This window comes from Acinonyx jubatus, chromosome D3 (genome assembly GCF_027475565.1).
Source record: "Acinonyx jubatus isolate Ajub_Pintada_27869175 chromosome D3, VMU_Ajub_asm_v1.0, whole genome shotgun sequence".
NCBI lineage: Eukaryota > Metazoa > Chordata > Mammalia > Carnivora > Felidae > Acinonyx > Acinonyx jubatus.
Window position 1 is genome coordinate 49,736,785 of NC_069392.1, and position 27,085 is coordinate 49,763,869.

Genomic DNA, 27,085 nt, shown 5'->3' on the forward strand with positions numbered 1-27,085 from the left:
AATACTATTTAGCATTAAGAATAACAATGCATACTAACTTTCACATTGTCCAAAACATGAATTAAAATTTTAAACCTTTAAAATTGACTTTATGCCTATTGTTTGTTTTAATTTGAGACAGTTACTTTGAAAAGAGTACCTTGCATACATATGATTTATGCCACAGTGCTTCACTTACCAATGCCATCAACTGCAAATCATGACTCTCTGATTCTGTGAAGTATTTTCTCTCACAAACACACATGCAAAAATATTACCAATGCATTTTGTTAAAAATCTAGTACGACAGAAGCTTGAATATAGAGAAAATTAAGAAGTGTTTATTTTATCATATCTTATACTACCCCCCTACCTTCAATATTATTAGACGCAGTAGAGATTTTTAATGAGACATAAATAAACCACAATTAATGCTTACGCATTAATTAGTAAAGCATTGCTGCTACATGTCTAAAGTAGGAGAAGTTTTGTGTAATTTTTAAAAAGGAAAGAATACTTTACAAAAAATCATGTAGTTATCAAATTTAACATTTTGTTATAATTAAAACAAAGCAAAGCAAACTACTTTCCAGTGCAGATGGACCACCCCATTTCACATGGAGGTTAATTGCAAGAATACATACAGGCATAGTCAGTAGCTTCTCAAAGTGTATTTTGTGATACATATTTATTTTTCACACAAGTACTTTGATGAAGACCTAGAATTCTGTATCACAACATATAAGGCATGACCTTAGCCTGGGGGATATTTTGGGTGGGGGTAACTAATTGCCTGCCTCTATCATAAAGAAACCTTAATATGGTTCCTGAAGAACACTTTTGTGCAAAACTGCAACCCAATGAGTCCACCAGGATGACTTAGCCACAAAACGCACCCTCTGATAATTATATCTTTGAGTAGAATTGCTTACTATTGTCAATCTGGATACAGGAACATATACCAAAGATGCTGATTATTCATTTCAGTTTATTGACTATGAGCTATGCTTTCTGGTATTAAATAAAAAGTTTAGCTGAGTGTCTTTAAAACTATTTACCAAACTATAAAATATTATTAATTATATATAAATAATACTCATACTGCCTAAGGAAAAACATTGAAGAAAATGCAAAGGTGATTCTCTCCTTTTCTCCAAATTTGGACTTATTTCAGAAGATAGTGGCCTCTAAATATTTTATTGTGTGTGGGTTTGTGTGTGTGTGTGTTTGTGTGTGTGCGTGTGCATCCCACTGTAATGTTCAAAATAACATATCTTCATCTTTATTGGCTGAGGAAATCACTAGACATATATTATCTTCCTGCTTCCTTACCTACCATAACTTGATTTTGACAGCATATAATTTTATTTATTTTTACTTTTTAATTTAATATAATTTAATTTAATTTATCTTAATTTAATTTAATGTTGTCCCACATCCAACATGGGGCTTGAACTCATGACCCAGAGATCAAGAGTCATAAGCTTTACAGACTGAACCAACCAGGCACCTCTGATAGTATATAATTTTAAATCATTCTTCATTACATTTATAAACTTTAGATGTTTTGCTTGAATCTGTATTTCTCGATTCATCGTTAGGACTCTGTATTATGTATCGTGAGTAAATCAGCAGGCCCACTTTCACCTCCACCTCATCTTTCTCCTTCTTGATAGTTCTGCCATTGCTTTCATAAGGTTGTAATATTAAATATTTGCATGCTAATACTTAAGTCGTGTTCTATGTTTTGTTGATGGGATGAGCCCAAAAAGTAAAAACCAATAAAAAGCACGTTAAAGTTTATAGCTATACCATCATCATCCACTGCAGATTTATTTTATCATTAGAATACATCGTTGCTTTCAGTATCTTTTAATTTACACTCACAATGTAAATCCCTTACTCTACCATATTGGGACTTCTTGTAACAGTAGGAATAAAACCAACTCTTTAATATTTAAAAGCTGAATTCTTGTTAAGACAGAGTTTTGTTCATACTGAACATAAAGAAAATTTACTTTGGGAACTGAATTCTAAATTTATACATTTAAAAAGGCTGGAACTGTGTCTTTCAAAAGATGTGTTAATAGTTGGGAGGGAGCAACCTGTTGGGTTAAGGTTTGTATTTACCTTTCTTGAAAGACATAGAAAAGATGGTTTCACAATGCTGATTGTTGTCTACAGAGAGAGTAACTTGAATAAGGTAAAGAAAGGTCTGGGGTGTGTGTGTGTTTGTGTTGGTGTGTTGTGGCGGGGAATAGTGTTTGTGTGCATATTTAAAGATGAGGTGGGCCAGGGTTTAGCCTATTTGTCAATGAGTAGATGGTGGGGACATAAGAGTTGTAGGTGGATGAATTAAAAATGTACAACAATTGTGAATTCGTTGCATGTTTATTTTTATATGGAAATAGATGCTTAGCTGATAAGAATGACTCTGACCTCATATTGTCAGAGATTAACTAAACTGTTGTATAATCGTGAACTTGTGGCAATTTAACATTCCCTCAAAAATTCTGATCTAGAAATATCTATCAATTTATTAGAATTAAACTCTGGATGTTGTATTCTTTTTCTTATTATTATGTAACGATATTTACACACTTTTTTTTTCCTAACAAGCTCTTTTTCCCCTTGTTTTTCAATGTTCAAATTCTTCTCCTGCAGTGTATTTGCTTCAAAACCATGCAGGAATAGCAGCATCTAGTAATCAATAGTTTAAGCTTTAAGGTAATACTGATCTTGATTAGAAGGCTGTTGTCTGCCCACCAGCCTGGCAACCTAAGTTGTTAACTTTTCTGTGAGTCAAATTCCTCATATACAAGTTAGAAGAGGAAGTACCTACATTATAGATTGGTTATGACGACCAAATGAAATAATGTAGCTAAATAAATATGAAACTTAACATTTCACCCTACATATATTAAACACATAATAAGTTATGATTTTAAAATTGTTCATTAGCACCAGGTCCACTGTAGCATCTCAAGTACTACAAAATAACCTGAGTAGGTTAGAACTGTGTGGGGTGTCCCGATCAGATGGGAGGACCACCAAATATGAGGTGCTCCAATTGGGTGCAGTCCAGTGGCCCTGGTGGTAAAATCATTAATTCATCCAAGGCAGAACCAAAGAGATAAAAGTTTACTGAATGCACCACAAGTGAGCAGTGGGCAGGACAGCAAGGGAGAAACTGCCTGCAAGAAGGTGGTGATGAAGGGTCACAGGTATAGGGCAGAGTGAGGGAGAATGGGAACATAAGAATTTTCCCTTTTTTAGTAATCTTAGAAACTGTATGCCTGGTTGTAATTGATTAGTTAGGGCCTATGGTTATTTCGAGGTGGTTTGCTTAAAAAGTCTATTTACATTCAGCTTGGTGGTCCCTGCAGGCCCTTTTGCCTCGATCAAGTTTCCACTGCTCAAGAGCGTTACCTAAAGCAGCCCCCACAAAATGTGAATGCGTATGAACTGTTTTAGGGTGCAACGAGAGTTTTAGTCTAACAGGAGGATATAGCTCTTGCAATGACAAGAAAGGTATTAAAAGTTTAGAAATTTATCGTATGTAACTCTCTTGATTGAAATGACTTGTATTCTCCAGGCCGACAGATGCCATCTCTAATAAACTATATAAAGGTTCCATTAAATAAATCAAAGAGTAGACTGTATGGAGTAGATTTCCAACTTTGCAGAGTTTTATCCAGTTGCGATATTTGTGGTAGTGATATTCTGAAGTGTCACATAAATTGAAGGGGATGTGAAAGTGTAAGCATTGAACAAATACTTTATCAGAGTTTTATCAATTCACATCTAAACTAAGTAAACTAAACAAGTAAAATAAAGCATTCCTGTGTGGTTTGTCTGTCAGTACATTGACATTATAATACCGTTTTGTTTTTGTATGTATTTAGTTTGTGTGTGTGTGTGAGAGAAAGGGAGGAAGACAGAATGTGTGATTTTAAAAAGAGCAACATTATTCTATCAAATATAAAAGCTGGAATTGCTAAATATAAGAACAAATGATATTAAAATATTTATATATATTTGGAAGATACAATCATACCATAGATACAGTATAGATATAAATATGCAAGGTAAATATCTTCTTTGTACTTACCTACAATTACATATCCTATCATAATGAATTACATGGCTCAATGAGAGTTTATATCATATTAAAGAAAACAAATCTAATTAACAAGTTGAGTTTATCTAAAATGTGTGAACAGATAATAGAAGTCAGATTTATTTACTTACTTACTAATTTATTTTCTTTTTTTATGCCCAAATTCCTCCAGAAGGAATTAAGCTGTTAAAGGATGTATTTAATTGAAATATAAATGAGAAATAAATTTCACACATTCATCAAGGAACCTTTGCTATATTAATTGAAAATGTTCTTATGCTTCATACTGTAAAACTTGAAGTAAGGATTTTATAACTCACCACTGGAACTGAGGTTATTAGAGGTAAAACCCAGGCAATCACAGTCAAAGGGAGAGTCAAATAGAAATATTATAGTAACTGTAGTGGTATCTAGCTTTAAATACCCTGAGTTTGATGCTTAAGTATTACTCCCAGAAGAATGAGTTATGTGACCTCAGAGGATGTTCAGAATATGGGACATCAGAGGCAGTGACCTAACACTGGGAGCTGACAAGCCTACAGCGAGTTCTATCTCTGACTCAATGTCATGACTTCACTTTTGCTATTCAATCCAATTTAGTCTGGCTTTTTTTTTGCAGGGCAACAATAAAATATGTCAGTGATCTCTATTTTGCCAAAGTCAATGGTTAGTCATCTATTGACCTCAGCCACCACCTTAAACCCCTACTTCACTAGGCTACAGTGACATCACCTTCATCTGCTTCTCAATACCAATGAGTCACCATCACTGGTTCCTGATCTACTGGTCCTCTAAATGTTGCAGTGCCCCCAGCCATCTTCCCTTCCCTTCCTTTCTTCTCTTTCCAGTCTCTCTTTAGATGAACTCATTTAAATCCTGTGGCTGTAGCTAACATTCTACATGCTAATGAATCTGAAATGTATATATTTGTCCATTGTCTGTTATCTAAGTACTAACTATGATCATCTCTAAATTGAAACTTGTCAAGTGTCTCCAAACTGGTCTCCTGTCTTTTCTTTTCCTCCTCTGTAATCTTCTCTCCACAAGTCAACCAGATTGATATTTGTAAAGCTTTGAATAAGTTATTGTTCCCTTTCTTTTTTTTAAATTTATTTCAATGTTTATTTATTTTTGACAGAGAGCGAGCATGAGTGGGGGAGAGGGAGGGAGGGGGGAAGAGAGAGAGACAGAGAGAGAGGGGGGGGGGAGGGGCAGAGAGAGAGGGAGACACAGAATCCAAAGCAGGTTCCAGGTTCTGAGCTGTCAGCACAGAGCCTGATGTGGGACTCGAACCCACAACTGTGAGATCATGACCTGAGCTGAGGTCAGACGCTCAACTGACTCTGTTATTCCTCTGTTATTCCTACGAAAATGACAGTGAGAGGCAGATTGATCTATTTCAGATCAAATGTCTTCTTCAGAAAGACATACACCATTCACCCACCTGTATACACACACACACACACACATAGGGATAAACTACTTTCTAAACTGTAAATAAACTTTATAATATTGGCAATGGTGTTGATTCTAATGATGATGAAAATAATGGTGAAACAATGTCTTGATAGACCTTTGACCTGGGTACACCACCAAGCCAACTAAACTACATAATGTCATGCGAGAGCTTCTTTACCAGAAGCTTCTTTACCACAAGAAGTAAATGACACCCTATTCTTCCCAAACTGGGCTTGTGTCTATCAGAGATGATGTGCTTAAAAATTCCAGTGTATTACATATTGTACAACAGGTTTATAAATGTTAAATGAATATGAATTTCTCACCAATATATCAGATGATTTTGGAAACAGCTTAAATTTGCAAAAAATTGATATTCATTTCTTCTTTGCCACTCTACCAGTCCCTTTTGTCCAGCATCTGATTCAGACTAATTGCCAGAGGGAAACTCTTCTTGCCCAGCAGGGTTCTTGTCTTTTTTGCCTTTCACAGAGTCCTTTCCCTCTGATGTTTTTTTTTTTTTTCCTTCAAATGATAGCAAAATAATCCAAAAAGCTAATTGCTATTGATTGAATAGAAGTTAAATTTTAATTTGGGCTCCATCCAGTATGTGTTATGTACCTCATCTAACTCATAGTAATGTTTCAAGTAATAGGGAAGTTGGTAGTCCCCTCTGAGTGGGTATAGACTGGGCTTTGGGTCTCTTCCCACTGTATCTGGTAACGTGGTTCCCATTGTAGGACATCATACCATGACTGCGATAACCCTATAGCCTGACCACTTAATATATATAATCAGATACAACTGGAAACATCACATATAGAATCAGATATAACATAACATATAGAATCAAATACAATTGGTTTTTAATTCTGGCTCTGACACTTCATTATTCGAAAAAAAGGAGCTTAGTTTGATATATTTAATTCGATTACCCAGCTTCCTTCCATTCAACTTTATTCCATTCTATTTTTTTATCCCAAGAAAAATTTGGGATTTTTCTGTTTTCCTAAATTTTACTTGCTATCTTAATTTTGCACCTTCATACATTCCTAGAAAGCTAATAGATATACATACATGTATATACATATAGAATACATATATATATATACATCTATACGTACATAACATGTACGTATAGATGCAGATATAGATACTAATAATTTTACCTTTGGAACTTTTTGTGAATAAAATAATTAAGACACACAGAAAACAAAGCTACAGAATATTGTATAAAGGATTGAATTTGGATAACTCAGATTTTTTTTGTTTATACTGAAGTAAACAAAGCTGAGGTTGAGCCTTCCTTATCTCTACCTTGTTACATTTATCCATCTGAAGATCTCAGTAGCTTTAGTCATAAACAGATCCTAAATTTTGGTGAAGGCCAACTTCTATTGTAATTCTGGATTGCACCCTAATTAGGCTCCTGTTACCAGGAGGATGAAGCTCTCACAAGATACTTGCCATACTCAAAGCCATTTAATATCGACATTTTTCCTAATTACCATTTTCTCATTTTCACGGAATAGACTTCTGTGTACATAGTTTGACAGAATTTGATGATCATATGAGTTTATTTCTGTGAAAAAATTTAGAACCACAAGGTTTGAAAGAATAATCTCTTGTATACTTATCACCTACTTAAAAAAGAAAACATTTCAATTCCATTAATACTTAATCACCAGGCTTAATTTGGCGTTCTTATATTTTTGGCAAGTATTATATTTTGTAGCCTATATGTTTAGCCAATATATATATATATAATATATATATATATATTATATATATATATATATATTCAAATGATATATTATCTACACTGGTTTGTGAATTGCTTATTTTTGTTCAATGTATTTTTGAGAGTAATTCACCTTGGAACATATAATTCATGTACATCCGTCTCATAGCTATTGAGTAAATACAATATATGTATCTATATTTCACTTTATGGAAATTTAGGTTGTTGCCAAACTTTCTTTGTAAGCATTTCTATGTACATATCTCCTTGTGTGCTTGTATGTGATTGCATCCCTAGAGAAAAACTGCTGAGTCTTAGAGTATGTACATCTTCAGTTTTTCTATATATTGTCAAATAAGCCTTCAAATTGGTTGTACCCATTTAAATTCCCACTAGCGGGTTATAAAAAATATATTTGCTCTACAGCATTGTCAAAACATGTTATTTTCAGACTAAATGTTGCCAATCTCTGAGGGTGAAACTACTTCTTATTGTACTTTTAACTTGCATTTCTCTTACTACTACTGAGGTTAAACATTTTTAAACCTCAATCACATGTCCTCTTCTTTGAATTGCCTGTTGCTAGATTTTAGATTTTGTCCACTTCATTGGATTTTTATTTCTCTTCCTTATTTTCCTCTCTTTCATTTTTTTTCTACCAGATTTACCACAGTTTATTTTATATTGAGCATAGTAGCTCTTGGTCGGTTTTATGCCTTGTCAGCATCTCTCTGAGTCTCTAGGTTGCCATTTTCTGTGTGTGTGTGTGTGTGTGTGTGTGTGTGCAATTGGATGCAGAAAGGTACTTCTACAATGTATATTTTATGGTATGTACTTTCTATATCTCTCTTTAAAGAAGTCCACTATGATAGTGAGGACATAAATATATTCTATATTTATAGCAAAATTTAAAAAAACTTTGATTTTCAGATTAAAGCCTTTGTGTTAAGACTTGATATTTTTCCTATATGAGTGGCAATTTTTTTCAGTACCTTTAACTAATTATGCCACGGTTCATCCCTCATCAGCAATGCCGCTTATTTAAAATAATAAGTTTTCATAAACTGGTGAATACATTACTAAATCCTGTCCTATCCTATCCTAATCCCTCTTATTTTATCCTCATACATTCTAACATCTTATTGGATTCTGTCCTATATCTGTCCTATCCCATCCTATTCTTTCCTACTCATCTCTTTGTGACTAGGTCAATATAGTACTACCTGAAATACTTCTAAATTATTGTATCTTTATAATTATTAAAACCTTGCCTGTTATTTTTATCTGTCAAAATCATCTTTGCTATTCTTGTTCTCTTTTTTTCCCTTTACTCATTTTTAACCATTTTACTTAAAACCTTGTGTTCCTTAAAGCACTGTGTTAATTGGCAATTAATTTAAAAATTAACTTGGAGAGAAATGGCATCCTTAATATTTTGATCCTTACTTTCCATAGACTCATCATTCGTATCTCTTCAGTTAATTAATTCTTCATTAAAGTCTTTCAACACACATTTTATATCTTTTTTATAGTTTTTACCTACATTTGTTAGGTATAGTTCTATGTATCTTTTATATTGGTATAAAATTAAAAATATCTTTAAAAATCTACATTTGTAACAAAAATGATTTATAGAAATGACATTCAGAAATTTTATTATTATACAAACATAATCTTGTTAATTTTCATAAGTTGTCTGTAGAGTCTTTTAGATGTTCTATGCAATTGTACTACTGACATTCTTTACTTATAGCTTGTTTCCTTTTGTTTGTCTTTGTTTCTTTTTCTTTCTTTCTTTTTTTTTTTTTTTTTTTTTTTTTTTTTTTTAGTTAGTTGATTATTCCTTCCAGGGTATGCATTGAATGTAAACCATGATAATTATCATTTTTATTTACTTTCATATTTTATTTTATTTCATGTTTATTTATTTATTTTGAGAGAGACAGCGTGAGGGACAAAGAGGCAGGGAGATAGAGAATCCCAAGCAAGTTCTGTATTGTCAGGGCAGAGCCTGACGTGGGCCTTGATCTCATGAACTGTGAGACCAGGACCTGAGCCCAAAGCAAGAGTTGCTCACTGAACTTACTGAGTCACCCAGGTGCCCGTACTTTCAGATTTTAAAGTATGGATCATAATTTTTACCATGAAGTGGTAAATGCTATCATTGGTTCCTCTGTGGGTTTTTTTGTTTTATTTTATTTAAGAATCCTAAGGAAAGTCCCTGATTTTCTTACTTATTTTTCCCATTCATTTATTAATTTTTTTAAATGTTTATTTATTTTTGAGAGCGACAGAGACAGACCACAGTGGAGGAGGGGCAGAGAGAGACACAGGATCTGAAGCAGGCTCTAGGCTCCAAGCTGTCAGTGCAGAGCCTGTCGGGGGCGGGGGGGGGGGGGAGGGGGGCTCAAACCCATGGACCATGAGATCATGACCTGAGCTGAAGTTGGATGCTTAACCAACTGAACCACCCAGGCGCGCCACCCCCACCCCAACCGCCTTTCATTTATTATGCATTAGTGTTGACTTCCATAAAATTCCTGGTTATAAACCTGACTTTGGATTTTTTGTTCTAGTTCCCTAATATGTTCAGTTTTAAAATATTTTCATCTGGACACTTACCTCAACATTAAAAAATGTGGTCCAATTTTTTTTCTTTCTATCCTTGTGCTGCTTTGGTTTCCAGAATAGTGCTGCTCAAAGTGTGATGTTCGAACTGGTGCTAATTTTGTGGTGCTAGTTCTGAACTCTTTACTACTGGATCACAATGAAGTGAGGACCTTGTCAGAATAAAAATCAAGTACATTGCTAAGCATGACAATTCTAGTTCAGCTGACACTTTTTGAAGCAAAATGTTCTTACGGAAGGAAGCAGCACACTGATTTACATTTAATTCAAACTCCTTCCTCACTACTAATCAATAACAAATTGACTGGTCAGTTGACTGGCTACTTTTGTAACACTGTTCTGGGGTATACTAGCTATGCAGTGGATTGGGTAAAAACTTTCTTCTCATGACAGTTTTTTTTAGGGGTGTCTGGCTGACTCTGTTGGTGGAGTGTACAATTCTTTATCTCAGGTTGTGTGCTCGAGTCCCACATTGGGTGTAGAGATTACTTAAAAAGAATATCTTTAAAAAAATAAGAGGTATTTTTAGAGTAATTATCAGTTTCTTGAATGTTTTAATAACTAAACTTTAAAATCATTTTTTTTCTGGTAGTTTTATAAGTGTGTGTGTTGTTGGGGATGGATTGTAAATTTCTGATGAAATATTTCCATCATTAATATTAAATTAAAAACTTGCTTTTGAAGAGTTAGTGTTGTTAGTGTTCCTTTCTTGGAAATTTCCTAGTCATTTAAATTTTACATTCATTTGAATAGAGATACATTCATTGTACTTTCATTTCATTTTTAATTTCTTCTGTACCTCTAGCATTGTGTTCTCTTTCTGACTCAACGATGTGCAATACCAACATTTTCCCTTTCATTCATCAATCTAGATAGAGGTATATCTGTATTATTATGTTTTACTTAGAATCTACTCAAGTTTGTTTCATTTAATTGTTTTCTATTTAATTACCTTTCACTCTTATTTTCATTTTCTTATTGATTTCAGCTTATCCTGTACTTTTTCATTTAAGTTGATTGCTTAAATATTTAATTTTAAAAGATTTTTAGTTCTCATATATGTTAAGGTATAGTTTTTTCACATAACACCGAACATTTCACATACAAACTTAGCAAAATTTACAGTAAACCAATACCTATAACCTTCAACAAAGTTGTAAAAGAGCTGTGAACTATTGCTAAATTTTTATCTCCTTAATTCCTACATTTTATGGTTGCCTAGCCTTTTGGATTTCTTTTACTTTTACTTCAAAATTAATTATTATTATTATTTTAAAATCAATATATGTTTAGCTACGTGTTTACTAACTTCCTTGATGATTATTCTTCCCTGTATCTTTTTTTATACTGAATTAAATCTCCTTTCTACTGAGAGATATCATTGAGATTCATGTGAGATTTGAATTTTATCTCTTTGAAAAGGTCTCTATTCTGTTTTTTTACTATAATAATACCTTAGCTATGTATAAAATTATAGGTTGTCATTTGTTATAATTACAGATTGTCAGTTATTATTTTCATATAGTTTGAAAGGTATTATTTCATTCTCTTCTGAAAAACTACTGTTCAGAAGCCTATTATTAGTCCTGGTAATCTTTCTTTCTTCTCTGATTGTGTTTAAGATTTCCTTGTTATCTTTTGTGTTTTAGAGCTTTAGTTCCATGTATTGAGGAATAGGCAAGTTTTTCTCTTTATTTGTCATCCTCTGGAATCTTTGTGGTTCCTCCCCAAATAAAACTACTTGAAGGACTTATAATCTCATTTTCATTTAAAGTATGTTTATTCTTGTTTTTAACTGATTTTGGCTTTTATGGAGAATATTTTCAGGACATCTAATCTGTGTTATTGCTAGAAACTAAAGTTCCATCCTAAATATCTTAAATTTAAAGTCTTTTTTGGGAAAAAAAATGTATTTAAAGTCTCCTTTAAAGAAAAAAAAATACATTAAAAAGTCTTCTTAAACCCTGTTTAAATTTAAAGCAAAATTGTTTTGTTTATAAAATATATATAAAACTGTGATGTAACAACAGCAAGTAAGGAAAAGACATGCTCTAAACGCTCAACCAGAAAGGAAACAATTAATAGTTTGATAACCAGATACATATAACTTCTCTAAGAAGACAGTATCTTCAGTTGGACATTAAACATTTCAGAATGAGAATTTAGTAATGGCATTTCATCTTCATTTTGTGAAGACTGAAGAGAAACGTATTTGTTTCTATTTTTTGCAACAAAGGGAAAGTGAGTGAATGGAATAGGGATATAGCATAATCGTTAGTTACTAAAATGTAAATGTCTGCCCTTCAACGGAAAGAGAAAGCAGAGAATACCTCTGTTCAGATAGGGTTCCGTGAAGCTTCTCCAAGGCAGCCAACAGGGAAATTGGAATAGGAAACAAAAACCTCTTACTGTGCCAAGCCTGCACTATCTACTACTTACTTCTCCAAAGAGATTTTGAGGCCTTTTATCCATTATTAATTACCATAAAAGTCGGAGGATAAATATTTAAGCACAATTCAAATATTTCTCTTCCTAACAAAAACGAGTTTTTCTTTCCCTTAACTCAACAATTACCTCTCGGACATTTCGTGAACATTATGCCATTATATATTCCGTGTTAAAAGCCATCGTTAATTCACGTCGCTGGAGAACAGTATCACACCAGGCTGTGTCAGGGATTTAAGGAGGCCGGTACCCTGCCTTAACAAGCCGTATCAAGGAATTTTTTTTTAAGTATAAAATTCCTTTTTTTGTTTTTTTCCTGCATGACTCTTGTGAAAAGTATATGCCAAACACCTTACTGAACAACTTAAGCTTGAGGCTGAGGGGGAAGCGACTGGATTAAATAGATATATTTAATCACTACATTTTGGGAAATTGTTTAGAATAATTTTAAGTATGTGTGAAAACTCAAATGTTTAAACTGTCACATATTTACAAAAGTTTACTACCATATTGAGTTATCAAAAGTGAGTTAATTGGGATATTGTATTTTGCATTAAAATGTGATATTATATGTGTAAGAGGCACAAAATCAAGTGTGCAGTTTGAATATGAAGAGCAGAACTAGGAAGAATTGAGGAGAGAGGAAAGGGGCTGGAGTGGTATAAGGGAACGAAATCATTATCTCTCATAGCTAAATGTCAGTGGAAAACATTAACAGAAAATATCTAAATTCTATCAGTATCTGATGAATATAAATCATGAAGTAGGAGTGTAAGCTTGATTGAGGATTTGGAGAGACACATAAGAAAACTTGACAAATGAAAAAGGAAATGTGGTTGCCTGTAAAAAGAACCATAGTGGAGGCAGCTGTCAGATAAATGCTATTTATTAAATCATCATCTGTATGCCTTGCTTTTCCTTTCTTTTTCTGAAAACCATGTTTATGCATCACTTTGTTTTATCCGTTGAGGATACCTGTCTTGGGATGCCACTCAATGGGTAAAGACTAAGGCTTCGTAGGGATGCCTGGGTGGCTCAGTCGGTTGAGTGTGTCTGAATCCATCTCAGCTCAGGTGTTGATCTCAGGGTCGTGAGTTCAAGCCCTGCATTGGGCTTCACACAAAGAATTCGTCAGGAATTTGTTAGTCAAGGTGTCACTTTTCTTTATTTTTCAATGTTAACTTGAATAAATATTTGTGTTTTTCCTCCGCCGCCGTTGGGTAGGAGAGAAAGTAATTACTTCTGTGTTAAAGTATATGATATATAAATAGCTATGATCTTTTTAAGAAAGATTCTTTCAGGGACATACTTTATCCAGTTTTATCTGTTCTAGATATCAGAAACTTTACTGAAATAAACTGGTAAATTTCACTCAATCTAGCTACTTATATAGAATAATAAGCGAGAGTCTTTTTTAACTTGGGACTTCTATATATAAATATATATTATATATACTTACATATATATAATATATGGTGAAATTATACTTACATATATATTTATATACCTATATGTAAGTATATGCATACGTAAGTGTACATGTAAGTATAAAATATTTTTTAATGTTTATTTATTTTTGACAGAGAGACAGAGCATGAGCAGGGGAGGGGCAGAGAGAGAGGGAGACACAGGATCTGAAGCAGGCTCCAGGCTCTGAGCTGTCCGCACAGAGCCCAACGCAAGGCTTGAACTCATAGACTGCGAGATCATGACCTGAGCCGAAGTCCGATGCTCAATTGACTGAGCCACCCAGGTGCCCCAGGATACATGTATGTATAAACTTATACACACAAATAAATGTATATCTATTTATTTTTCTATTTGATTCCATAGCGAGTCAAGCAAAAGTATAGAATTACTATAAAGTAACACAATATACTTCCAGTATGAAAATCCTTTAGTTCTGTTTTATTTACCTTTTTCTTCATGATTTTTCTCTGGGTGCCCAGTGATACCCTTGTTCCATATAATTTGAGGGCTAAATTATCCCTTCTAGATAATGTTGTAAAGTATTTTTTTACACCTTGAGGCTATTTGCATTTAGTTGGACTTTAAACACTTAGGTAAAAACTAGGTGAGTATGATTATTTTCCAGTTAATGAATGCTGTGTGTCAAACTACACCAAAATTAATTGGCTTAAAACAACAATAGTTTTATTATATAGTTCATCAAGAATTAGTGTAGAGTTCAGCTAGGTAACTGTTTCTCACGGTAGTGGGTCCGATTTGGCTTAACTCACATGTCTGGTCACTGGGTGGCCGGAGGGATGGACTCCGCTCACAATGTAGATCTACCTGTGGTATCTCCAGTGTGGTGGTCTTAGAACAGCTAGACTGTGGTTTTACCCACAGCATGCATTATAGGAAGTCTGAAAGGTTTCTTGCCTGTGGAAGTCACACAACATCACTTCTGCCGTGTTCCACTTGCCAAGCAAGTTAAGAAGTTCAGTCTCAGTTCAAAAGGAGGTGAATTTTCCCTCTACCCCTCATAGGAGGAGTAGCAAAGAATTTGCAGCCATCTTTAAATTACTAAAGTGGTACTGCAAAATTGTTTTCCATTTAATTATTCTACAGAGGAATCCTGTTCAGTGTTCATCTAAGAAGTCCTGAAAGCCATGGAAACCACTGGTGCTTTCAAACTTTAAAATTTTTAAATATAAAAATCAGACAGACCAGCCACTCCCTCCTATCTCCCCACCTCTTTTCAGCTTTTCAACCTGTATCCCTGTTAAAAATCATGTGCTTATTAAACTTGAAAATGTAAGGCTGTGAATATGTATTTCACACTCTATTTTTATTCTGGCATTCTAAACATTTTCCTACAGAAAGTTTAAGAATTGATCTTAAAAACATTTTTAAAACAAGAAATCTGAAATAAGCTTCTATGAGAGATGTTTCCATTGGTCCTAATAGGATTTTACTCCCAAGCTGATCCACTCTACCCCATCTGATAAACCCAAGCTGACCAAGAAAGAGCTACACTGGAAACCCAGATTTGCCTCCCTGTGACATGTCAGGCATGCCAACTTGTGACAAACATCTATTTTCTTACACCTTCTGAGCATTTTCACAGTGAATAGCTAGGTACTATTCCATGCATAATATAATGTAATCTTTACAATTTTTGTTTTCTCTTCTGACAACAAAACTAGACATGAATTTAGTAATAGAATGATATGAATAAGATAAAATGTAGATCTTGAAACAATAGGAGAGATACTCTTTCTCAGCATTCTCGTTTTGCAGACCTGGAAACAAACATTATTATAGCATATAGCCATTTTACATTATTAGAACATTATTATTACCCTAAAGCCAAAATTATTTATAGTAATTATTACGCTACTTATCTATTGCTGCACAACAAATTGTCCACAATTTAGCAGCTTAAAACATCACACATGTGTTATTTTATGGGTTCTATGGATCAGGAATCTGGGTGAACTTATATGGAGTCTTAGGTTCAGAGTCTCCCAACTGAAGGTGCAAGTGGCATTTTAGCCTGCCATGGTTATCTCAAGATTCAATGAGGGTAGGATCCACTTTCAGGCTCTCTGAATGATTGTTGATAAGATTCAGTATCTCACAGGCTGTTGGATGAGTGAGGCCTTACTTAGGTCCTTGCTGACTACTGCTCAGTTCCTTAAGAAGGGAGGTATTCTCACTCCCTTGATATTGGGCCTTTCCACTGGACAGCCCAAAACACTGCAGTAGCTTCATCAGAATGAGCAAGAGTGCTTCGACAAGACAGATGTTGGTCTTTCATAATCCAGTATCAAAAGTGGCATCACGTCACTTTTGTAGTATTTTATTCATTAGAAGCAAATCACTAGGCTCAGCCCACATTCAAGGGAAGGAGATTACTCAAGGTATGAACATCCTGGGGCAGGGATCATAGGAGTCATTTTCTAAAATGTTTGCCATATTATGTATATATTCAAAATTTTAAATTTACTTATATTTCTCTAAGGAAAATATTTTATCAACTTTTGCAAGCTTAAGCTGATTTCCTGTTAGCCCTTTACATATTTGAATTATGACCTACCTTAAACATTTTAATGGATAAGTGTAAAAGGCTGGGTGTGTATGTGTATATGATGCTATTATCATTCTTTACTTTAAAAACAGCAAAGCTAACTGAAAAGAAGAAAGCTTCTGCATTACGATCAGCTTATAAAAATTGCAAAACCACCTGGAAAATATTTTAAAATTCATCTGAAATCAGATACAAAGGAAGTCTTACCTTGCATTCTAAATTTGCTTGTATACATGTCTCAGAATACACGGCAGCTCTTTAGATTTATCAAGTCTTATTTACAGTGTGAATGAAAAATGTGCAAATAAAGTTCCAGAACAGAATACACACATAAAGTAACTAAATTAAAGCATATGAAAGCAAATCCCATAATATGATTGCTGCATTTAGTAAAATCGGTATGAGAAAGTTTTAAAATATAATTTGAAATTTTTAGTTATTATATGAAATAGAGAAATTTCTGCATCTGTTAATACCATTTATTAATTCCATAAGATACACTGACAATAGGATATTGCACAAGTTGAAAATTCTTTGGTTCTAGTAAGTATAGGTGATGGTTTTTGAAAGACAGAATTGACATGATTTGCGATCTTAGTGTTATTTTAAAAAACATTTCATTTATTATGGTTCCTATCATTCTCCCTTCACTTTTCAAAAGGAAATTCTATGGTCTTCTTTAATGACCAGGTAGAAAATAGTGGAGTGTATGAAATCTGATAGAAAGTTTTAAAATTTAAATCTTATGCAATATATTTATGTATATTTAATTTAAATATTTATGTAAAGTTACATATATAAAGATTTCATGTATTCTATAAAAAGCTGAAGATTTTATAAAAAGTGTGATTTATTCTTTTTCACTGTCTGGGTTGACATTTTATTCATTCTTGGCTTTCAAGGGAGTTACCACCTTCTCTGAAATGGAATCTTCCTACATTCCCACAAAAGAGAAATGCTCTTAAGAGGATACGATTGCCGATGAAATTGTTTGTGGTGATTGAGAAGGAAAAGATTATATGAAGGAAAAGAAAAATGACTAGCGTCTGTATATAAATTCATTAGCTAATAAGAATATTAGCATAAGTCTTCTAAACATGATGTCCTTTATTACGTCAATCTATTTTATTTCATGCTACACTGAAAAGAGAAACACTGGGGAAAAACTGTCTATTAAATAATAAGCAGGGACCTCTTCTTGTTTTGAAGACTTGTTTTTTTTATTATATTTTGGTAAAATGAATGTTGAAATATTTTATCACGTACTACACCATCTCTAATTACACCTATTTCTAGCTTTGATTTTTAAATAAAAAAGCTCAATGCAGGAGTGCCTGGGTGGCTCAGTCAGTTGAGTGTTTCACTCTTGATTTCAGCCTTGGTCATGATCTCAGGGTTGTGGGATCAATTCCTCCATCCAGCTCCATGCTGAGTGTGAAATCTGCTTGAGATTCTCTCTCTCTCTCTCTCTCTCTCTCTCTCTCTCTTTCTGTTTCTGCCCCTCTCCCTTGCTCATGTGCTCTCTCTCTCTCCCCCAATAAAAAGTACAATAAAATAAAAAGAGCTTAATGCAAATAAAAACACCTGATTACTGCTCAAAAGATTTTATGTGTATATCTATGTACAGCTAGTTGAACTTAACTTGTATCAATAGTAGTCTAATTTCACTACCTTATAAATTTATAATATTTTAGTGTTTTTCTTCTTACAGATACATTGGTACTATGACCCATACCACCAGCCTGCCATACAAATATAATGTTGTGACTTTGATTTCTCCAATTAACTGCTATTGGCACCGCCTCTCCAAATGATCAGGAAATCTTCTTTGATGCACTAACTCTGCCCCTATTATGTGCTGAATGGTTATGAATGCCTCCCCTCCATTCATATTTGAAGCCCCAAGACACAATGTGAATATATTTGGAAATAGGACTTTTCTGGAGATAATTAAGTTTAAATGAGGCCATAAGTGTAGGGCTCTCATCCAATAGAATTAACATTCATATAAGATAAGAGTCTAGAGAACTTGCTGACTCTCTGCCATGTGAGGACACAGCAAGAAAGTGGCCATTCACAAGCCAGGAAGAGGGGCCTCACAAGGAACTACATCAGCTAGCACCTTGATCTTGTACTTCCAACTTCTGGAACTGTGAGAAAATCAATTTCTGTTGTTTAAGCCATCTAGTCTATGGTATTTTATTATGGCAACCCAAGCTAACTAAAATAGCATTTTTCATCTCACTTAGTCCACAGGGATGCCCTGGAGTTCTAACACAAGGAGCAAGAAGTAAACAGGATCAGTTGCATTTGCCTTTCCTTCTTTGCTGTCATATGAGTTCCTTAGTGGAGCTTGTCCCTCAGAGTAGGATATCTGCTTGTTCACTGTTGTCATGATGACTTGGTTGACAGTGTCCCAAAGATTGCAGTGGTGGTGACCCATATTTAAATCCTAAGAAATAAGTCTTATATTTCAGAGCCACATATTCATATTTTTCTTAATCTATAAGTGCTGTCCTAGGTATCAGAGACTAGAGGGAAAAAGAGAGAGAGAAATAATATATATAAATTGTTAGAACACCCACTCATCATGGCTGGATATTTTTGTAAGTGTGAGAAAATGTTTTGACACCGATTTAAATGTATCCATCTCATAGGTAGACTCTTTATTGCATTGGAAGGATTTTACAGATGCAGGTCTACCACTTTACTTGGAGGATGTACTTCAGAGAACCGTCGATGAAGAAGTAAAACTACCAGGAAGCTAAAATTTCTGACACAAAGGACCTAAACATTATTTCTTGAATAAAGTTGAATTTGGCTTGTACTGTTCTGGGAATATCACAGTGCTAAATGGGAAAATTAGAAAGGCTAGTTGGACGGGGAAGATGCCAGCAGATAACTTCACTTGCCAAAAGACATCTTAAAAGGAGCCTTTGGGGGCACCTGGGTGGCTCAGTCGGTTAAGTGTCCGACTTTGGCTCAAGTCATGATCTCACAGCTCATGAGTTCGAGCCCCGCGTCAGGCTCTGTGCTGACAGCTCAGAGCCTGGAACCTGCTTCGGATTCTATGTCTCCCTCTCTCTCTGCCCCTCTTCCACTCGTGCTCTCTCTCTCTCTCTCTCTCTCTCTCTCTCAAAAATAAATAAACATTAAAAAAATTTTAAAAAAGGAGCCTTTGCCTTCCACTGAAGAGCTAGCTTCCTTCTGCCTTTGGTCAGGGGAACCAAAACTGGTTTCCATGACTAAATGAACCTTTTATGAAATCGTGTTTACATAAAAAGAAAACAATATATTTTTCTTAACTAATGCACAAATATATTTTATGTGAGCCACCATAACTCTGGTTTCATTTTTTTTAATTATTCTTTTTTAAAACATACATGGAATTTCATTTTAAAGAGTAGAATTAAGCTTCCATGCATTGCTAATGGGAATGAAATACATTGACCCTCTAAAGGGGAATGAAACAACCTAAAACAACATTAGACTTGTGTTTTGCTTGCCTTTTGACCTTGTGGCCCTATTTCTGGGAATTTATCCTACAGCTATATCTACCCTAATGAGGCCTTTTATAAGCACTCAAATATTCATTGCAATAGTATTTATCAGAGAGAACAGTTAAAAAACAAAAGAATAAAAAAAAACTCTCAGTGTCCATGTAAGGAATTGGTTAAATAAACATTTTGAAATATTATGCAGCTGTAAAAAAATAGTGAAGCATTATATTCATATAACTTATTTTTATCAAAAAATTCAAGGGTAAGTACAGTGTATTTGCTTTTTAAATACACTATACCCTACCTTTTGTTTGAAAAAGCAGGAGGAATATACATTCATAGTTGTTTGTTTTACACAAAGAATTACATGAAAACATATCTAAGACACTAATAGTTTATACAGATAGATTTTAAGGAATTCCCAAGGCCTTATAGCTGTATTTTTGTTGTCAAGCATATAAACTAAAAAAAATGAATCCCAAAGATAGGAAAAGGCTAAAAAGGGAGGTTATAAATTAATAAACTAACCTCCTTATATATAAATAAACATAGAACCAAAATAGTTTACTCAAGTATGCATATCCTATGCCCCAACTTGAGTACTGGGCCCTTTAGAGCAAGAACTATATCAATTCACCTTATATTTATAGTAGTGATTAACTCAGTGCTTTTACTCAATAAATAGTTGTTGATTGATTGTCATTTAAACATATGCTGACACCTTATTTAATTGTTCATATCTTAAAATATTCTAACACATTAAACATTCCTGTAATATGTCTTATAATGATTGGCAAGCTTTCTTGATCAATGCAGCTTATAATGGACTTATTAAGATCAGGCATGGTTGGATTCCATTTTGACATATTTGAGTAATACCTTTTTTATTCACTCTACTGATTTTTAAGCCTTGGCATCCTTAACGGCATGTCTGATTCACCTTTTCTGTAGTTAATGCATTATCAAATAGAGGACATAATGAGTGAAATGTATTTGAGGGTAAAAATGAGCCCCTAACTTATTATTCCATTCTATGACATTGGGTAGTTAAAATTCATTCCAATTAAATTCTTTTCAGATAGTAATTTGTGATAAAAAGGTGGTGGATATTCAAAAATAGTTAAATGTTCAGAAGCTGTATTCTAATAAAGATATATATGTCTAAAAAGATTTCAGAATATATCTGCTGGAAGCATAATCTGTGCATGGTAGAACTTATTAGTAACATTAAATTTGAAATAAAGTATTTGTACTTTAAAAGCTGTTGCTAAATCATACACTAAACAAGATCCTCAACTTTTGGCAGATAGTTAGATAATCCTTTCATAAGAATAAATGTGGGTATGGTTAAGAGATTTAGCAGAACTTCAAATATTTTTAAAATTTACTTAACGTTCTTTTTATATACATTTAATTTCTTGCTTGCTTTAAAATTTCCTGCATATGTATTAAGTGTATTTAGTCAGAATGGGGAATTTTCTTTACCAGAAATATGACTAAATAAGATAAGGTTGAAATTCCTTTGTTGTAGAAAACTGCTTCGAGCTGTAGTTCCCAAAACGAGTTCCATGAAGTATTAAGTTAATGCAAAATTCTAATATATTCGATCAATATATCTTCTCAATGTCTACAATGTGCCTGGCAGGCAACAAAACAAAGTGATTGTCCTTGCGGAGCTTATGTTCTGTAGAGGGACTCAGATCTTACACAAGGAACAAGGATATATGTTATTTGTCAAATTCTGATCAGTTCTGAGACCAGGCAGCCTAAGAGGGTGGAGTACAGGGTGTGAGTGCCTGCCATTTATATGGATATTCAGAGAAGGCTTCTCAGATAAAAGGCTATTTGAGAAGAAACATAATGCAGAGTGAGCAGTGAGGCAGGAGATGTGTGGGGCCAGTGTTGCAGGAAAAGGAAAGAAGAGCAAACTCAAAACCCAGGAGGGGTTTAATGTCATTGGGAAAATGTAGGAAGGTCAAGGGGCCAGTGTGGCTGGAGAGGAAAGTAGGAGAATGGAAGATGAAACCCAAAGCATTTGGGGTGTGGAGGTTTAAAGATATGGTGAGGACTTTGGATTTTATTCTGAATGAGGAAGGTAGTCACTGGAGAATTGTAAACTGAGCACTAAAATACCATTCAATAATTACCAGTTAATATTATGTCTATATTTAAAATGTTAATTTTACATTAAATATGTATTAAGATATATTATTGGATGTATTGAATATTTATTGCAGTTAAACGCATATCACATTTTGAACATTTCTCTGATCTTTGGCCCCACTTTTGTTACTTTAAATGCCCATTATGTTTCCTACTATTCTATAAATACTTTGTACATTTTAAGGTGTTTCAAGGTAAAACCTATTTATGAAACTCCTGCCTAGAGAAATGCTTTGATTGTTTTATTTTAAATGTTTATTTTGAGAGGAAGAGAGCATGTATGCACATGAGCGGGGGAAGCACAGAGAGAGAGAGAGGGAGAGAGAATCCCAAGCAGGCTTGTGCTGTCAGCACAGACTCCATTTCACCACCGTGAGATCATGACCTGAGCCAAAATCAAGCATTGGATGCTTCTCCCACTGAGCTAGAAATGCACTGATTCTATTCTTCCATTGAGCATCTACCATGTGTTAGGTGCTAGTTTGCTGACAGAATTAAGAGATTAAAAGGACACAGTATGCTCACTTTGCTAAGTTTAATTGATACAGATATTTTTTTTTGAAGTGTGAAAATTTATAACACAGGTTTGAAGAAAAAGAAATTAAGCACATATAAGTTATAGAGACAAGTTGAGAAAGCACTGAGATAGAAAAGATTTCATGACAGCATTCCTAGAAATTCAATGCCAGAGCTAAGTTTTGAAAAGCAAATGGAGATGCACAAATTGGGTGACTACATTAAAATAGTAGGAATGACCTGTGCAGTGACATTCACTTGTGAGTCTGGAGACCTCTAGGTAGCTATATTCAAACACTCAATTTTCTTTTTCACCTATTAAATATAAAGCAGCTGGAAATAAGACAGTAGGGAGTGGTAGGGTCTATGGTGACTAGAAAATTCATGTCCATCTTAAGTATAAATATATATGTTTGTTCCCATACATAACACACACACACACACACACACACACACAAACACACACACGTACATATATACACTTTGCAATAATCAAACAAAATGTATCTTTATGCCAGATTTATTAAATTCACTTGTGTCACCAGCTCCGGTGTAAAGGTTGAGGAAAGCAGAAGCTAATGACAGATTGGTAATCAATGATTATGTAATCAATGATTATGTAAGATTTGTAATTTAGGAAATCATCAACAAGAAGTTATTTTAGACAACATTTTGGTGACTAAGTAAAGGATATACTTGAAAGAGGAATAAAAAGGAGAGCTACTAGGTTGTTCTATTGGGATTATTCAGTGAACGGTGACAAATTTGCAAATGTAATAATCAAAGAATATTGAATAACTTGTGTCACAATATGGAAATATAACTGACAGGATTTACTGACTGATTATATGTAGGAGATGATGAACCCAGACAAATACAGGGGTGGTGAATTTCCTCATCGAGGGGCTTAGGTGGGTGTAACAATGGGAACACTAGAGTCATAAGAGGAAGTTCCAAGTTAGGGAAAATGGAATGTGACTCTGACTACTCTATCTGCTTCTAGAATGCACAGTTCTTTTTCTGGATCTTCAACTATTAAGTTTGGTTTTAAGAAATATTTATAATCAGTGTATATGTCATACTATAAATATCACACTATTTGAGATTTATAGTATGATGGTGGTATTGATTACAAAATACATTACAACTAGATTATAGATTACGACTTTCCAAATTCTATAATAGAATGAGTTTCAAAATGTGATTTTATACCATGTTACTTAAGAAGGTTTTATGATAGTTGGGATAATCAAAACCTTTTAGTATAAGAAATCTAGACATGTCATTGGAAATCATCTAAACCTATATGCTTGTTTTATGGCTGAGAATGACAAGGCAAAGAAATTCAGTTGACTTGCCCAAGATTGAGCAATTAATTAGTAGCAGAATCATATAATTTAAACTCTGAGGAAAGATTCTAAGGTAACAAAGTAAATTTACTAATATTTTATTAATGTGGCTTTAAGAAGGAATTGGAAGTTTATGAGGCATTCTGAAACTCATGGGCAGAAATTTTCCTTGGAGTATAGTTTTTATTTGATAAAATAATTACATTGCTTACAATATAAGGTCTAATTTTGTGTGTTCATTCACATCTTGGTTTGGTATTATCTGATTAATTAATTAATTAAAGTAGTAGGACTAATTAATTAATTAGAAAACACAGCATTACCTGCCCAGCCTAAATTATAGAGGACTTGATATTGACAACAATGAAAATTTCCTTTCTGGTGGATATTACAGAGATAAGATATAAGTTGGCTAGACGATTTTTTAAAACTGTGAAACAAAATGTTTATTACAAACATCCTGTGTTGGTATTTATTGTCAGTGCTTTCTATTTGACATTGGCTGAAGTTCAATGACTTTGCATCTCATCAGTGTAAAATACACCATTCTACTTCTCTTGTTGGTGTGATGAATCTACTTCTACGGTAGTCTTTTTTTCTTCATGATGGACAGTTAATTCACATTCTGTAAGTTTATGAAGACCATTCCACAGGCAGTCACCTGGATTAACTTCTGTTAATTACCACTGAAATGTTGGGTTTTCTGCATAAACTGTGAAATGATTCTTTAGAGAACAGACTGAAAATGACTTTGGAGCCTCTGCTACTGCCAAACCCTTTGGTTCTGTGGCAACATTTAGCCTCTTTGTAATTTAATTTCCTACTTTGAAATGTCACTTGCCAAACACCAATTCAGCTCCCCTCACTCTACATCCAAAAATCCTATCATAAATGTCACATCTGATAAGAAATGGATTACTTGGATTTGCAAGTGGGACTGGTGAAACTCTCAGAGACACAATATTATTTTCACTCTCTGAAAATGTTCACATGATTTGCACCATGATTCTATTTCCATAATGCGCATCTAAACCCATGGATCTCTGTATTATTTCAATGTGGTTACATGTGATTAGCCCTCACGTAAGCTGAGAATCTTATATGTAATTCTAGTTCAGTTGGAAGTTGACATAAATCATATCCCATTTTTGACTACTGCATAAGCTATTGGATAAATTATTGTGTTTTTTTTTTCTATAAAATTTGATTGACTTCCTAAATCTTTCCAGTGCTCTGATTTCTTTTGGAAGTAAAGGATGCTGTAAAGTAAGACCTATTCAGAGGTCAATTGCTATTCTTCAAAGAGTGACTTTAAGTTATTTAAACCTCCAGGGATTCTGAAATAGACTGTAGTATAAGGTATTTCAGTGGTACAGTTTTCCATCGATAAAAGGGTGCACTCATACTAAATCAAACAAACCAAAAAAAAAAAAAAAACGAAAAGAAAAAAACTGGAAAGCTTAGCGGATTGCTGAGTTTGTAAAGTATTTCAGACATATTGCTGAATACATCCCATTCCAAAAAAAGATTCCCTGATCTAGTTTTCAACAGTTTTCATATGGTTTGATTTGATCTCCTCTTTTAAAGATTAGGTAGCAGTGTACAAAGAATGACTTGTACGTGTGAAACATCTGGGGAATCTCAACTTCCTACTGAACTTGAATTATGCTCTATTTCTTTCCTTTGAAAAAAAATGTTTATTTATTTTTTGAGAGAGAGAGACAGCACGAGCAGGGGAGGGTCAGAGTGAGAGGGAGACACAGAATCCGAAGCAGGCTCCAGACTCTGAGCTGTCAGCACAGAGACCAACATGGTGCTTGAACTCACGAACCGTGAGATCATGACCTGAGCTGAAGTTGGACTCCGAGCCCACTGAGCCACCCAGGCGTCCCAAATTAGACTCTATTTCTAAGTCATTGTTTTTTAAAAGTATCCATTTAGTTACATAAAATATCTTTAATTTAGAACAATCTCCTTATTTTTTTTTCCTGATTAGCCACGTTAAACTCTGTGTATGGGTAAGTTTTTACATCTACAATATTACCTTGTTCTTTTGGTGAGGGTATATAGAGGTAAAGTTTAGAAATGCTTTATCATCTTCTGAGGTTCAAAATGTTACCTCAGAAAAAAGTTACTTCTTAATACAGCACTTGTTATTGGTTTTGTTCTACATCTCTGATAAATACTGAGTACCATGCATTATGTAGGGATAAAAATCTACTCAGTGGATTTTGTTTCAAAGAGACCTGGAAAGTAAAGATATTTCTCTCACTCACTGAGTCTCACCTTGGATTTCAGTACTAGTATATCCTGGGGAAAATTTGTTACATTTGCTTTTCAAAGTCAGTGGGCAATGAATCCAAGTGATACAATATGACATCAGAAAGATTGAGTAGAACAGGTTTGCCAAATTCTCAATTTCTTGCAATTATGGTTATCTTGATTACTACCTCTGTTTTTGTCCTAAGAGTCATCACTTAAAATATACATGTCAGGGGCGCCTGCGTGGCTCAGTGGGTTAAGCATCTGACTCTTTTCTTCGGCTCAGGTCATGATCTCACAGTTCTTGAGTTTAAGCCCCCACATATGGCTCTGCGCTGACAGGGCTGAAGTGTGGAGCTTGCCTGGGATTCTCTCTCTATTCCTCTCTCTGTGCCTTCCCTGCTTATGGTCTCTCTCTCTTTCCCAAAATAAATAAATAAAACTTTAAATAAATAAATAAATAAAATAAAATAAATAAAACTTTAAAAATCATATAAAAAGAAAAATTCGAAGAACAGCTTATGGATTTGGAATCTGATTTTGAATAAGGGATATTACTCCTGTTAGCCGTGTCAACTAAGAAAAATATCCTGTTCACTCTCCTTACTTGTGAAATGGTGATAATATGTGCCTTGCTTCCTTCACTTCATTATATTGGGATCAAATAAACAAATATATTTGAAAGTATTTTCAAAAAGGTCAAATATTAGATAAATACAAGCCATTGTTATTATTAAAAAGAAAACTTTCACCACCAAAATACTGAACAAATCATGAAAAAATATTATGGTATTTGCTTCTTTATGGGGTATTATGAGGCTTTACTGAATGTTGACTTATTTGGCCAAGGATAAATATTTTGTTTCTTCACTAACTTTCCCTAATAGA